The 16,566-nt window shown below is 44.7% G+C and overlaps 1 protein-coding gene and 1 long non-coding RNA gene across 2 annotated transcripts in view; one reads left to right on the forward strand and one right to left on the reverse strand.

Annotated features, from left to right (window-relative positions):
- Positions 1-4,411: 4,411 nt before the first annotated feature.
- Positions 4,412-16,566, forward strand: part of cfap68 (cilia and flagella associated protein 68) — a 46,428-nt gene continuing 34,273 nt past the window's right edge. Inside the window, exon 1 of the mRNA XM_024140512.2 lies at positions 4,412-4,525. The gene's annotated coding sequence lies outside the window, so the exon portion shown is untranslated. The remainder of the gene's footprint in view (positions 4,526-16,566) is intronic.
- Positions 7,364-16,566, reverse strand: part of LOC139025044 (uncharacterized) — a 48,518-nt gene continuing 39,315 nt past the window's right edge. Inside the window, exon 3 of the long non-coding RNA XR_011476482.1 lies at positions 7,364-7,689. This is a non-coding gene — a long non-coding RNA (uncharacterized lncRNA). The remainder of the gene's footprint in view (positions 7,690-16,566) is intronic.

Raw genomic sequence — 16,566 nt, forward strand, 5'->3', positions numbered from 1 at the left:
GAAGGCTCTGGCTGATCCGGTCTGGCGGAAGGCTCTGGCTGATCCGGTCTGGCGGAAGGCTCTGGCTGATCCGGTCTGGCGGAAGAGCTCTGGCTGATCCGGTCTGGCGGGAAGGCTTCTGGCTGATCCGGTCTGCGGAAGGCTCTGGCTGATCCGGTCTGGCGGCGAAGGCTCTGGCTGATCCGCTGGCGGAAGGCCTGGCTGATCCGGTCTGGCGGAAGGCTCTAGCGGCTCCTGTCTGGCTGACGGCTCTAGCGGCTCCGGTCTGGCGGACGGCTCTGTAGGCTCATGGCAGACGGGCGGCTTTGCAGGCTCATGGCAGACGGCGGCTTTGCAGGCTCATGGCAGACGGACAGTTCAGACGGCGTTGGGCAGACGGGCAGTTCAGGCGGCCGCTGGGCAGACGGGCAGTTCAGGCGCCGCTGGGCAGACGGGCAGTTCAGGCGCGCTGGGCAGACGGGCAGTCAGGCGCCGCTGGCAGACGGGCAGTTCAGGCGCCGCTGGGCAGACGGCAGACTCTGGCCGGCTGAGACGCACTGTAGGCCTGGTGCGTGTACCGGAACTGGAGGTACCGGGCTAAGGAACGCACCTTCAGGCTAGTGCGGGGAACAACAACAGGGCACACTGGACTCTCGTGGCGCACTCTAGGCCTGGTGCGTGGTACCGGAACTGGAGGTACCCGGCTGAGGCACGCACCTTAGGGCGAGTGCGGGAGGAAGGAACAGTGCGCACAGGGCTCTGGAGACGCACAGGAGGGCTTGGTGCGTGGTGCCGGAACTGAGGCACTGGGCTGGAGACACGCACCATAGGGAGAGTGCGTGGCAGGAGGAACAGGGCTCTGGAGATGCACTGGAAGCCTGGTGCGTGGTGTAGGCACTGATGTACTGAGCTGGGGTGGGAAGGTGGCGCCGGATATACCGGGACCGTGAAGAGGAACACGTGCTCTTGAGCACCGAGCCTCCCCCAACCTCTTACCAGGTTGAATGGTCCCCGTAGCCCTGCCAGTGCGGCGAGGTGGAATAAGCCCGCACTGGGCGATGCAGCGGGCGAACCGGGGACACCACCTGTAAGGCTGGTGCCATGTACGCCGGCCCGAGGAGACGTACTGGAGGCCAGATACGTTGGGCCGGCTTCATGGCATCCGGCTCGTGCCCAACCTAGCCCTCCCAGTGCGGCAAGGTGGAATAGCCCGCACTGGGCTAAGCACGCGTACTGGGACACCGTGCGCTTTACCGCATAACACGGTGTCTGACCAGTACGAACCCCTCTCACTCCACGGCAAGCCCGGGGAGTTGGCTCAGGTATCCTACCCGGCTTCGCCACAATTCCCTTTAGCCCCCCCCCCCAAGAAATTTTTGGGTGAGCCTCTCGGGCTTCCAGCCTCTCATACGTGCTGCCTCCTCATACCAGCGCTCCTGGGCTGTGGCTGCCTCCTTCTCCTCCCGAGAGCGGCGATTCTCTCCCACCTTAGCCAGGGTCCTTCTCCATTGAAAATTTGCTCCCAACTCCATTCCTCCTCTCTCCATTGCTTTAGTTCTTGCCCTCCTTCCTCAATCCGCTTGGTCCTGTTGTGGTGGGTGTTTCTGTAATGGCTGCAAAGTCGTCTCTCCTCCTCAGACGAGGAGGAGCATGGATCGGACCAAGATGCGGATTGATAATTGTACATGTTTAATGTAAATAACAAGAAAACACTACAAACTACAAAACAAACAAACGTGACATACCTCAAAACAGTCCTGTGTGGTCCAAACACTGACACAGGAAACAAACACCCACAAAAGCCTACTGCCTATGGCTACCTTAAATATGGCTCCCAATCAGAGACAAATGAATGACAGCTGTCTCTGATTGAGACCCAATCTAGGCAGCCATAGACATAACTAGACAACTAACAAACACTATCCCATACACATACAACACCCATAGACTAACCAAACCACACACAACATACAATGCCCACCCCAACTCACGCCCTGACCAACTAAACATAATCAAAATAACATAAAAATAGGTCAGGAACGTGACAGTATTACAATTCCAGTGGTCAGAAGTTTACATCCACTAAATTGACTGTGCCTTTAATCAGCTTGGAAAATTCCAGAAAATGATGCCATGGCTTTAGAATCTTCTGATTGGCTAATTGACATCATTTGAGTCAATTGTGAGGTCTACCTGTGGATGTATTTCAAGGCCTACCTTCAAACAAATTGTAGACATCCACATCCTTGGGAGCAATTTCCAAACGCCTGAAGGTACCACGTTCATCAGTACAAACAATAGTATGCAAGTATAAACACAATGGGACCCACGCAGCCGTCATATCGCTCAGGAAGGAGATGCTTTCTGTCTCCTAGAGATGAACGTACTTTGTTGCGAAAAGTGCAAATCAATCCCAGAACAACAGCAATGGACCTTGTGAAGATGCTGTAGGAAACAGGTACAAAAGTATCTATATCCACAGTACGAGTCCTATATCGACATAACCTGAAAGGCTGCTCAGCAAGGAAGAAGCCACTGCTCCAAAACCGCCATAAAAAAAGCCAGACTACGTTTGCAACTGCACATGGGACAAAGATCGTACTTTTTGGAGAAATGTCCTCTGGTCTGATGAACCAAAATATAACTATTTGGCCATAATGACCATTGTTATGTTTGGAGGAAAAAGGGGGTGCTTGCAAGCGAAGAACACCATCCCAACAGTGAAGCACGGGGGTGCAGCATCATGTTGTGGGGGTGCTTTGCTGTAGGAGGACTGGTGCACTTCACAAAATAGATGGGATCATGAGGTAGGAAAATTATATGGATATATTGAAGCAACATCTCAAGACATCATTCAGGAAGTTAAAGCTTAGTCGCAAATGGGTCTTCAAATGGACAATGACCCCAAGCATACTTCCAAAATGTGGCAAAATGGCCAACAAAGTCAAGGTATTGGAGTGGCCACCACAAAGCCCTGACCTCAATCCCATAGAACATTTGTGGGGCAGAACTGAAAAAGCATGTGCGAGCAAGGAGGCCTATAAACCTGACTCAGTACACCAGCTCTGTCAGGAGGAATGGACAAATTCACCCAACTTATTGTGGAAGCTTGTGGAAGGCTACCGAAACGTTTGACCCAAGTTCAACAATTTAAAGGCAATGCTACCAAATACTAATTGAATGTATGTAAACTTCTGACCCACTGGGAATGGATGAAAGAAATGAAAGCTGGAATAAGTAATTCTCTCTTACTATTATTCTGACTTTTTACATTCTTAAAATAAAGTGGTGATCCTAACTGACCTAAAACAGGGATTTTTTACTGGGATTAAATGACAGAAAATTGTGAAAAACTGAGTTTTAAATGATTTGGCTAAGTTGTATGTAAACTCAGACTTCAACTGTATATACACTTGTCTTCCCCATGTACTTTTTGTATTGATTTGTTGTTAATAAAATGTTTAAGAAAGGGCTAAAGTTGGCTGGCTTGCTAGCTACTTCCAGACACAAATGAAAGAACATCTCACTCTGACCATTTTACTGGCCCTAGCAGAGCTGGTTAGGATGTTTTCAATGTGTCTATAGCGTTGGTGACTGTAACTGCGCTGCTGTCAACAATTTAATTACGTTTTTTTGCCAACGTTTACTGACACCATCATATTCAACATGTGTTGAGCGTTCTTAAATTCCTCAGTTATTCTGTCTCTGGCACACTCAGTCGAGAGTGCTCTGAAATCGGAGTAGATAGCCAGAAGTGAATTAACTGTTATTTTTCTATAGGTGTATTAATACTTATTATTAATACAAAGTAATACTTATTATTAATACTGTAATGAAACAGGCAGGGAGCAGATCTCGAACCCTCGACCTTCTAGCCCGAAGTCCAGCGCGCTATCGACTGCGACAAGGATATAAAGCGGCAGAGTCGACGATATATGCGCTTATAAACCCAGGGTCGTTACACCAACTTTGCGCTGGCTTGTGACGCAACGTCTTATAGGAACGCGCTCACCAGCCGAGGACATGCATGTTCGTGGATGCAAGGTCCGATCACTTCTGACACCAATGTAATGAAACAGGCAGGAAGCAGGTAGACCGATGTCCAGCGCGCTATCGAATGTGCCCCAAAAGCACGCTCGTGCGGCGGAGTCGATATCCACGCTTATAAACCCAGGGTCGTTACAATACTTATTATTAATACTTATTTCCAAGTGAGAAAGGTCTTAGGAATGTGTGTATATGTATATATAGATGTGTGTGTATATATATATATWTWTATATAMAMYTGTGWYWATATATATATATAGATATGTATATATAGATGTGTYTATATATATATATATTGTACTCTTGATTCGTTTAATGAAATAAAACATAAAATAAAAACATTTTAAAGTAAATTTKCGAACGCACCCATAGGTTTTATGTTGACGGATCCGCTGTTTGCGCACAGAGCTGCGTGTTGTGTCACATCGCCAAGGAAACGCTTGACAATAAAGGAGCGTGCAGGAGATCTGTCCGCAAGTTCAGTTCACGCTGTCAGCAGGTAAGACGTGTGTAGGTAGAAATGTAGATATTTACTTCAGGCCATTACCAACTAAATACATCACGTTGTACCGTTTATCCCGGTCAAAAGGGACCTTTATACATTCCGGGGTGGAAATTAGGTTTACTGTTTGGAAAATATGATCCAGTTTCTACCGGGGCCTGTGTGTGTGTGGTCGTGCAATCTTGTTCTCCTTGCCATTGAGATGTGAATTACAGAAAGGATATTTGATAGGATAGATAGATATGATTAGGCTGGACACATTACATCTTTAACAACGCTTTTTTCTGATAACTAGTTCATTGCATCTGCCGTGGAGCCCAGTTTCATAAAGTTACAATATGTCCCAGCTGCTTGGTGTAGTTTTGAAGTAACTGGCATTTTTCAAACTGCTCCCTGTTAGTAGTATTGAACTCCGTGGAACCAACTTCCTTCAGAACGTTCAGRCCTTGTTCTGCGTCACAACGCCTGCTTCGCTGCAGCCGGTAACGATACCTGCACACGTTAAACTCGTAGGATCACCTCATCTAATTTATCATTAACAAGGTTACAGCTACTTGACGCGCAAACTCATTGTTCACCTGGATAAATGTTGTGTTGGCCAACATATCTCTGGCTGGCGCAAAGTGATCAAACGGTAAACATGTTCTGGTCATGGTTAACCATATTTTATTTCAGAAAAATGTGTCAACCTTAACAAAACGCATGTCCCTGTCCTCTTTTTCAAGATGTGGCCGATTTAAACAGCCAAAATACATTTTTTAAATTAAGAAATACACTTTTTGACTATTTGTTATTTCTAAATGGCTGCTGGATAATTTGATGGATAATTTGATATGCGTCGAAATCGTTGTTGGTAGGCGTCGAATTGAGCGAATACTGCGCAGGTTCACTGCGTTGCAAGCAATATGGATAGGTCTAGCTCATTGAATTGTAGATCTGACGCAGCTGCTACTTCAGATTATGAGCCTAGTCGCGAATGAGGTATGAAGTAACCAGAGAAGGCCTTACAAACCCTAAACCTAACAATCAATCAAATGTATTTATAAAGCCCTTTTTACATCAGCAGATGTCACAAAGGGCTACACAGAAACTCTAACCCTACGTATAACCTATTTTAGCCTTACCCCTAACCCCTAATTCTAGGGTAGGGTGGACTAGAACACTATTAGAAACTATTTTAGTAATAATATAATGTTAGTTAACACCATTGTAGATAGCATTTTATTAGTTATTTTATTATATTTATTATTGTAAGGCAGAACACTTGATTAACAAGCAACATTTGTTTTATTTTTCAATTGTGGTTTGAACTGGGTGACCTAGTAACCTCTATGTGAAAGTCCAGCAATAAGCGTGGGATGGGTGGGCAGGTTTGAGACTGATCTAAGGAATTGCAAGAAAAATACACTCTTTCTCAGCTGCCTCACCAATGTCTTTATGTAAATTAATAACTTTGAATTGCTAAATATTTCCAATACATGGCAGCATAAGACCACGAAGCATCAGTTATAGGCTACAAGCAAATCAAATAACATTGTATTGGTCACATACACATGGTTAGCAGATGTTAATGCGAGTGTAGCGAAATGCTTGTGCTTCTAGTTCTGACAATGCAGTAATATGATTGACATGTCCCAAGATTTTCTAAAATGGTCACTCATTTCTTTACAGCTAGCTATATATCTCGTATTAGGCCTGTGTTGCTTTTGGAAGAGCAAAAACATTGTGACTATAGCAGGTATTATAAACTGGGTGGTTCTAGCCCTGAATGCTGATTGMCTGACAGCTGTGGTATATCAGACCGTATACCATGGGTATGACAAAACATATATTTTCACTACTCTAATTAAGTTGGTAACCAATTTATAATAGCATTATGGCACCTCGGGGGTTTGTGTTTATATGGCCAATATACCACGGCTAAGGGTTGTATTCAGGCACTCCGCGTTGTGTRGTGCGTAAAGAAATATCCCTTAGCCGTGGTATATTTGCCATWTKCCACGCCCRCTCGGGCCTTATTGCTCAAKTGAACCCCYGTCAAATAATCACGAGTCAGATGCGCTAACCTCAACCCTAGTATACATGCATTATAAATACAATACTAATATGTCATATCGCCAGTAAACAGCCTCGGAATAGAAAAGACGAGTCACCTTCCAGTCCGCCAATAAATTACATAATGTAACCCTCGCGGTTAGCAAATTTACCTCAACATGCCCCTCGCTTCCACCAGAAGGCTGAGCGCTCGCCACCACAGACGGCACAAGCTTTTGCGGGGCTTGTTGAGTTGGCTACTTGTGCGATAAGGCAGAGCGGGTCAATGCTGGTTGATACATTTGAAAACGAATGTGCGAGGGAAATACATTTTTGTCAACCAGAAGTGACTGAATTCATGTTCAGGCTTATTGACAATCCTTAATAGTACTTTCTTATTACCTTTATTTAACTAGGCAAGTCAGTTAACAGATTCTTATTTTCAATGACGGCCTAGGAACAGTGGGTTAACTGCCTTGTTCAGGGGCAGAAAGACAGATTTTTACCTTGTCAGCTCGGGGATCGATCTAGCAACCTTTCAGTTACTAGTCTAACGCTCTAACCACTAGGCTACCTGCCTCCCCAATGAAGTATAATATCAAAATATGAGCATAAAAACAGGTCATAATAAACATGAATCATCTTTATCATCATCTTCACAGTAATCTGTTAAATGCTTTTTCAGTCCTTCCTCTTGCTTCAGCAGACTGGTGTATCCAGGGAGAAAACTAAACGAATCTTCTGAAATGTGTGGTCTTATGCTGCCATCTATTGGAATTATTTAGRAACTGCAGTTGGAATGAATAATTAGTATGTCCTTTCTAAAGTAGTAATTACTCAGAATTGCAAAATATAACATTTGACAGTTTATTGTATCACGTACAACCATAAAATAACAATTTGTAGCATAACAAACAATGAAACGGACAAACCAAACTACCATACATTTAGATAATTATATAAAAAATAACTTTATTTATATGCCAAAGTAACACCCCCTTAACATATAAACACAGACACTGAAAATAAGCTTTTGTTTTTATAAATCTGGTAGGTCTCAAAAGAGCCTTTGGTTTGCTGAGCAGTTCYTTTTCAGGAGTGTGCTGCCTGTCATCAGAGGAGGAGATCTGTGAATAATTAAAAGTTAATAAGTTATTAGTTTACAATTACATTTGACTCATTTAGCAGACACTCTTATCCAGAGCGACGAGGGTTAAGGGCCTTGCTCATGGGTACATGGAAAGAGTTTTCACCTAGTCGGTTCGGGGATTCGAACCAGACACCTTTCGGTTACTGCCCAACGCTCTCAACCACTAGATTACAAACCACTAAATGTTAAACACAAAAAGACAAATGGTCGTACATGAATGGTAAGCTGGTTAAATAAAAGACTGCTCTTAGAACATTCAGCCTGCCATTGTTTTGGGGAAATAGGGACATGTCTGTCTATTTCGCCAAATATCTTAAAGTATCTATTTTAATGGTTTGAAGTTCGACACCATTTTAATCAGGATAACCTATTATTTCTAATGATGTAWGTTTGGGCAGCATACAATGCTGTTACCAATTGCTTTAGAACACCTACTCATTCAAGGGTTTTTCTTTATCTTTACTATTTTCTACATTTTAGAATAATAGTGAAGACATCAAAACTATGAAATAACACATGGAATCATGTAGTAACCAAAAAAGTGTTAAACAAATCAAAATCTGTTTTATATTTGAGATTCTTCAAATAGCCACCCTTTGCCTTGATGACAYCTTTGCACACAKATCCCGCTATGCCCTCAGACGAACCATCAAATAGGCAAAGCGTCAATACAGAACTAAGATTGAATCCAACGACACCAGCTCTGACGCTAGRCAGATGTGGCAGGGTTTGAGAACGATTACAGACTACAAAGGGAAACCCAGCCACGCTCTGCCCAGTGACACGAACCTACCAGATGAGAGAAATACCTTTTATGCTCGTTTCGAGGCAAGCAACCACTGAAGCATGCATGAGAGCACAGCTGTTCAGAGACTGTGTGATCGCACTCTCTCGTAGCCGACGTGAGCAAGACCTTTAAACAGGTCAACATTCACAGGCCGCGGGGCCAGACGGATTACCAGGAGTGTACTCAAAGCATGTTCAGACCAACTGGCAAGTGTCTTCACTGACATTTTCCCTGGCCGAGTCTTGTATACCGACAGTTGAAGTCGGAAGTTTACATACACCTTAGCCAAATACATTAAACTCAGTTTTTCCACAATTCCTGACATTGATCCTAGTAAAATTCCCCGTCTTAGGTCAGTTAGGATCACCACTTTATTTTAAGAATGTGAAATGTCTGAGTAATAGTAGAGAGAATGATTTATTTCAGCTTTCATTTCTTTCATCACATTCCCAGTGGGTCAGAAGTTTACATACACTCAATTAGTATTTGTTAGCATTGCCTTTAAATTGTTTAACTTGGGTCAAACAGTTTTGGCAGTTCCACAAGCTTCCCACAATAAATTGGGTGAATTTTAGCCCATTCCCCTGACAGAGCTGGTGTAACTGAGTCAGGTTGTGAGCCTCCTTGCTCGCACACCTTTTTCAGTTCTGCCCACAAATGTTCTATAGGATTGAGGTCAGGGCTTTGTGATGGCCACTCCAATACCCTGACTTTGTTGTAGCCATTTTGCACAACTTTGAAGTATGCTTGGGTCATTGTCCATTTGGAAGACCCAATTTGCGACCAAGCTTTAACTTCCTGATGATGTCTTGAGATGTTGCTTCAATATATCACATAATTTTCCCCCTCATGATCCATCTATTTTGTGAAGTGCACCAGTCCCTTCCTGCAGGAAAGCACGATGCTATGATGCTGCCACCCACGTGCCAGTTGGGATGGTGTTCTTCGGCTTGCAAGACTACCTTTATCCTCCAAACATAACGTTGGTCATTATGGCCAAACGTTTCTAGCATGAACAGACTTGTGTCGAGGTCTACATTTTTTTCTGAGGTCTTGGCTGATTTATTTGATTTCCCGATAGTCAAGCAAAGAGGCACTGAGTTTGAAGGCTAGGCCTTGAAATACATCTCACATGCGTAACCTACAATTGATTCAAATGATGTCATATTAGCCCTTGCAGAAGCTTTAAAGCCCATGACATAATTTTCTGGAATTTTCTACAAGTGTTAAAGGCACAATCAATTAAGTGTATGGGTAAACTTTCTGACACCATGGGAATTTTGATACAGTGATATTATTAGTGAAAACTAATCTTGTCTGTTATATCAATTGTTGGAAAATTACTTGTGCCATACACAAAGTAGAATGTCCTAACTGACTTGCCAAAGACTACTAGTTGTTAAACTTTTTAAGGGATAGGGGCAGCTTTCACTCTTGGAGATGAATAGCGTGCCTATAGTGTGAACTGGCCTCCTACTTCTGTCACCAGATGCTAATATATGCAATTATTATTAGTATTGGATAGAAAACACTCGTGAACGCTTTCCTAAAACTGTTTGATATAGTCTGTGAGTATAAGAGAAATGGCATAGTGGCGGCAACTTCCAAACAGGAGTCGAAAATTCTGAGGCTGGTTGATTTTCAAGCTTCGACTACTGTTGGTTAACTTCCTACGCCTTCCACTTCAGATGTCACAGTCTGCTAGAACGTTGAAGAAGCTGCTACTGTGACTGTGGGGCCGGCATGGCAGCTATTTGAGTCAGTGGTCTGGCAGAATGCCCACGTTTCCTGGTTCATGGCGGGGGGTTCACGTCTTCATGATGTGCCCTGCGTTTCCATGACTTCTGTGACAAAAAGGAATGCTCCGGTCTGGAGACGTTTATTGGATATATATGATAACAACATCCTGAAGATTGATTCTCTACTTAGTTTGACCAGTTTATTCGACCGGTAATATAACTTTTTGAAGTTGTCGTCCAAGTTCGCCTGGACCGGCGCCAGCGTTTGGACATGTGAACTAAACGTGCTAGCAAAAGTAGCTACTTGGACATAAATATTTGACATTATCGAACAAAACAACAATTTATTGTGGAAGTAGGATTCCTGGGAGTGCATTCTGATGAAGATCATCAAAGGTAAGGGAATATTTATGATGTAATTTCGTATTTCTGTTAACTCCAACATGGCGGAGATCCCTGTGCCCAAGTAAGTGAAGGTAACCTGCCTAAATGATTACCGCCCCGTACCACTCACGTTGGTAGCCATGAAGTGCTTTGAAAGCTGGTCATGGCTCACATTAACCTCCAAAATACTCACATCAACAGCATCCTTCCGGACACCCTAGACCTACTCCAATTTACATACCGCCCCAACAGATCCGCAAATGACGCAATCTCAAGCGCACTTTCCCACCTGGACAAAAGGAACACCTATGTGAGAATGCTATTCATTTACTACAGCTCAGCATTCAACACCATAGTGCCCACAAAGCTCATCACTAAGCTAAAGAACCTGGGACTAAACACCTCCCTCTGCAACTGGATCCTGGACTTCCTGACGGGCCGACCCCAGGTGGTAAGGGTAGTCAACAATACATCTGRCACGCTGATCCTCAACACTGAGGCCCCTCAGGGGTGCGTGCTTAGTCCCCTCCTGTACTCCCTGTTCAATCATGACTGCATGGCCAGGCACGACTCCAACACCATCATTAAGTTTGCTGACGACACAACAGTGGTTGGCCTGATCACTGACAACGATGAGACAGCCTGTAGGGAGGAGGTCAGAGACCTGGCAGTGTGGTGCCAGGACAACAACCTCTCTCTCAATTTGTGAATGACAAAGGAGCTGATTGTGTACCATAGGAAAAGGAGGGTCGAACAGGTCCTCATTAACATCGACGGGACTGAAGTGGAGCAGGTCGAGAGTTTCAAGTTCTTTGGTGTCCACATCACCTACAAACTATCATGGTCCAGTCACACCAATASAGTCGTGAAGAGGGCACCACAACACCTTTTTTTTCACCCCGGAAACTGAAAAGATTTGGCATGGGTCCCCAGATCCTCAAAAAGTTCTACAGCTGCACCATCGAGAGCATCCCGACCGGTTGCATTACTGCCTGGTATGGCAACTGCTCAGCATCCGACCYTAAGGCGCWACAGAGGGTAGTGKGTARGGCCCAGTACATCACTGGGGCCAAGCTTCCTGACATCCAGGACCTATATACTAGGCGGTGTCAGAGGAAGGCCCAAAAAGTTGTCAAAGACTGCAGTCACCCTAGTCATAGACTGTTCTCTCTGCTACCACACGGCAAGCGGTACTGGAGCGCCTAGGACCTTAAAAAGACTCACTAAGAATTAACATAGAGACCAACCCGACGGACAGTGTGAGCTGAATGTTACAAATGGTTAAAACTACAAGACCAGACAGCGTGAGCTGAATGTTTACGAAATGGTTTAAACTCTACAGACCAGCCTGACGGACAGCGTGAGCTGAATGTTTACGAAATGGTTTAAACTCTACAGACCAGCCTGACGGACAGCGTGAGCTGAATGTTACAAATGGTTAAAACTACAAGACCAGACAGCGTGAGCTGAATGTTACAAATGGTTAAAACTACAAGACCAGACAGCGTGGAGCGTTGGCTACACGGCTGAAAATGGTGAGACCAAAACATGGCGGGTTGCTGCTGGCGTGTAAAGTGGTCGGGAGCTGAACCCTGAATAATCAACCATTTATACCAAAAGACGTGAGACGTTAGTCTACACGTTGAAATGGTGAGAAACTCTGAAGCTCTCAACCTCAACACGAGAAGAGAAGATAATCTCACTTAGGAGACCAGAAACATCAGTCTGCAGCAGGTGCATGTAAAAGTGGTCCAGAACTTTGACTAAAGACACAAGGTGGGAAGGAGAATCCCCAAACAACCATTGGTACATCTGAAGTTTCTGTTCTAACAAACACTCCATCTCCAGAGAAAACTCTAAAAGAAGAAGGACATTGTGACTCTCATTGTGACCAGAGCCCTTACATGAGCCACTACGCCATAGATGGATCGATTTGGTTTCAGAGAGAGACGACAGAGAGAGACACACTACGCGTAAATATATATTCGCATTTCTATCTGAATTGTGGTCTAGGGGTGCTAAGCATTGGGTTACTGTGACTGTCACGTTGTAGTGGGCTCCTTTCCTCTTTACCGGTAGCCACTGCCCAAGCCTGGAGCGGGTTGTTTCGGACGCTACAGTCCACACTCCAACGTTTCCAAAACGCCAAACATTCAATGACATCCAGGGATCCTGGTGCAACACAAATGTTTATTCTTCTTATATGTAACAAGGAAATTATTCTCCAATCAACTTAAAGCATAGATTACTTGATATGGAAAATACATAATATGACCTGTCTGTCTGTATGTATGTATGTCTGTCTGTCTGTCTATATGTATGTATGTCTTGTCTGCTATATGTCTGTTAGTGCCAGAAAACTATACCGCTCCCGCGTCTAGCAAGGACTCTCTCCCCCGAAGGCCCAACTTCCTGCCTTTATCCTAACACACTTAKCACAGTACAATGAATGGGCAAGAGGGGGGGGAAAAAACTGAGTTACACTAACAACAAATGAATATATCTCAATCAGGTAAAAAGAAATCATAAAGGTACGTACCTAATATTTTATCATATACATTAATATTTAATATATTTACAGAAATGTACATGGAGTTCGGTATGTTCCGTTTTTTATACAAATATGTCCAAATCGTCTCTAACACACGTTGTTCGTAATAATGAATGTCGGACCAAGGCGCAGCGTACTTTGAGTTCCACATCATTTTAATGAATAAAGYGAAACTTAAGCAAAGACAAAACAAAATAAAGAATAAACGAACCGTGACGACGATGCAGTGCTAACAGGCAACTAAACATAAACAATATCCCATAACTCCACAGGTGGAAAAAATGCTACTTAAGTATGAACCCCAATTAGAGACAACGATTACCAGCTGCCTCTAATTGGGAATCATACACCAACATAGAAAWTTAAACCTAGAACCCCACATAGAAATAATAAACTAGACTAAAAACCCCTAGTCGCGCCCTGACCTACTCTACCATAGAAAATACAGGCTTTCTACGGTCAGGACGTGACATGGGCGTAGTTTCCAAATGTATGTACGATAAGTTGACTCTCTTTGTCTCTCCCTCTCTATCTTTCCCCACCCCCTTTCCATTGTGTAACAAGCCATCATATTGTGTCAGTCCACAAGGAACTTTTATCTCATGTAAGTGTGTATTCTGTGTTATTATTTAGTTAGTTAATAAATAAATAATGAAATCAATTTGTGTAGTACTGAATATTCAGAAGGGCTAGGGTTCTTGCGGATCCAAGGATTATGCTACGTTCAGAATGAGACTGAGGTAATAATTAATAATTGACTGTTATTAAGAGATATCTGTATATCTTTATTGTTTAAGTCGGAAGATAGTAACTTGTTAAACAACTTTTCCCGTGTTGCCCCAAATTCAGACAGCTATTGAGTAGGTGGGTACTCTCTCCACAATAYAGGAACAGGTTTTCACGTAACCTCCGTAACCTCCGATGTCTCTCGGCAGGAGTGAGAGGGGCGCGGCCGAGGTGCATGGGTTCGGGGCTATTAGACCGTGGTGGACGAGAGAAGGGCGWGGAAGACTCGCAGGCCATGGGCGACTGTATAGGTCTGCGGTCCAGTAGGCTGCCAATGGACATCCGGGTGTATGGGTTTAGGTCCGTTAAATCTCCTCTGCAGGCCAGTTCGGTCTGTAACTCCCAATTTGGAAACGGGATTCATAGGACAGATCAGAACTTTGAGCGGCCCACAGGGCTGTGACCCAATCCAGAGCTTTGCTGTGAGTAGGGAGATGACGAAGTCCACCCTGTCTTTGTCAGAATGAAGTCAGCGGGTGATGGTCTATCTGTTACAGGTTCATTGCATGAGAAATCCTTGACATTTCCCTGGGGAGCTGTGGTATTTATTAGGCATGGATATGGGGGAGAGATGAACAGAGGGGATGCTGTGGCACCTGGATTCTCGGTGAAACAGGATGGACTGGCGATGGAGGTCGCAGAGTTCATCGATTCATTCCTCCTGTCGGGTATGACGTAGCTGCAGCTCCGCTGAATCCATCTTTTGGTGAGTATTCTGTAATGATATGATGGGAGACAGAGAGATGGTTTTAAGCCCAGGGTGCAGCAGGTGTTATTTGTAAAGGACCACAGGAGAGGCAGGTAGCTGGTCCAGGGCAGGCAGAAGGTCATACACAGGAGGAGGCATGGTCAAGTCCAGGGACAGGCAGGAGGTCATACACAGGAGAGGCAGGTAGCTGGTCCAGGGCCAGGCAGAAGGTCATAAAGCAGGAGGCAGGTAGCTGGGTCCAGGGGCAGGCAGAAGGTCATACACAGGAGGAGGCAGGTAGCTGGGTCCAGGGCAAGGCCACGAAGGATCATCATCCTAAGACACCCATTACAGGATTGCACGTCAGGTAGTCTTGTCGCTCACCACTCACGGGACAGGAGCGAGAGCGAGGTTCACTAACATCAGATCAGCAAGAGTTCGCATGAGGTAGAGCACGTGTCCGGATCTGGCACGGATACTGGTCACACACAGCGAGACGAGTGTCATAGATAGCAGCGTGGAGTCATGGTAGCACTGTCAGTAGTCCATCATTCTAACAGAGACGAAAGGAGGCATCGCACACCTACGTGTCCAGAGCGCACTATAGACTAAAGCGTCATAACACAAGCTCACGGAAGGACGTGCACATGTGTCACAGTCTGCTAGCTAGCAAGGGTCACCGCTCCGTAAAGTTTCAAACTCTACTAGGAGGAGAGGCCAATCCGATTAGCTGTATAAGTTCTATCGACAGTGGCAGAGACAGCACAGTATCATAGACACCTCTGATGAGAAGACAGATGTGCATAGTATCGGAGGGAGTGTCTAAGTCAAAAGGTCAGAGAAAGAGCAGGAAGAAGGTATGGTTTAGGTTCTTTGGGTTATAGTGTGTCCTGAGGGTGAGTGGCAAGAGAGTTGTAATTTGGATTCGGATTACAGCGGCAGTCGAAGTAAGTGGCTAGGAGTGTAGAGTTACATAGAATTCAGGTGTGGATTACACAAGGTCTGGTTGGACTGGTGTTAAAGTAGCTTGGATGGGAGTTGGTTAAAGCTAGATGGAGTTGGTGTTCTGGACACTCGAGTGAGCAGGTAGAATTTGTGGTTGGTTACCAGTGTGGTTGGCTGGTTGTAGAGTGGATGTGGTTGGTTACCAGTGTAAGGTGGCTTGTGTAACGAGCTGATTTGGTTGGTTGCCAGTGTGTTGGCTGGTTACGAGTTGATGTGGTTGGTAAGTGTGTTGGCTGTGTAAAAGTTGATTTGGGTTGGGTTACAGTGTGTTGGCTGTGTAGAGTTGATGTGGTTGGTTACCACAGTGTGTTGGCTGGTGTAGAGTTGATTTGGTTGTTACAGTGTGTTGGCTGGTGTAAGAGTTGATGTGGTTGGTTCCAGTGTGTGGCTGGTGTAGATTGATTGTGGGGGTTACCAGTGTGTTGGCTGGTGTAGAGTGAAGTGGGTTGCGTTGACCAGTGTTGTTCTAGGTGAGTAAGTACAGGCAGGGAGAGTAGATGTTGGTTGTCTACCCAAGTTAGATGGGATTCGGTCTGTGTGAGTTGAAGGGAGAATTTGGACTAAGTGGAATCTAGGAGTATCTACACCAGAGAACAGTGTCTGAGCTTAGGCGTGTGAAAGTTGCAAAAAAGATGCTCCGTAAATTATATACTCGTTATCACAACAGAAGTAGTCTCGCGCATAGATCGTAGTCACAATTTGAATTTTGGGTGTTGTCTAACGAACTGCAATCAATAAGTGTGTTTTTGTGGATAATGACGTACACGTGTGGTGTTAATGCAGGTAATCGAGTAGAAATGTCCGGTGATTGGGACTGGAGAGTGAGTCTGGCTATTCTTAGGGGATCTATGCGTGTTGTTTATGCACGAGTGTGAGTCTGGAAGCAGACAGTTACACAGGGATAAGGTTTGACA

This window comes from Salvelinus sp. IW2-2015, unplaced genomic scaffold (genome assembly GCF_002910315.2).
Source record: "Salvelinus sp. IW2-2015 unplaced genomic scaffold, ASM291031v2 Un_scaffold2178, whole genome shotgun sequence".
NCBI lineage: Eukaryota > Metazoa > Chordata > Actinopteri > Salmoniformes > Salmonidae > Salvelinus > Salvelinus sp. IW2-2015.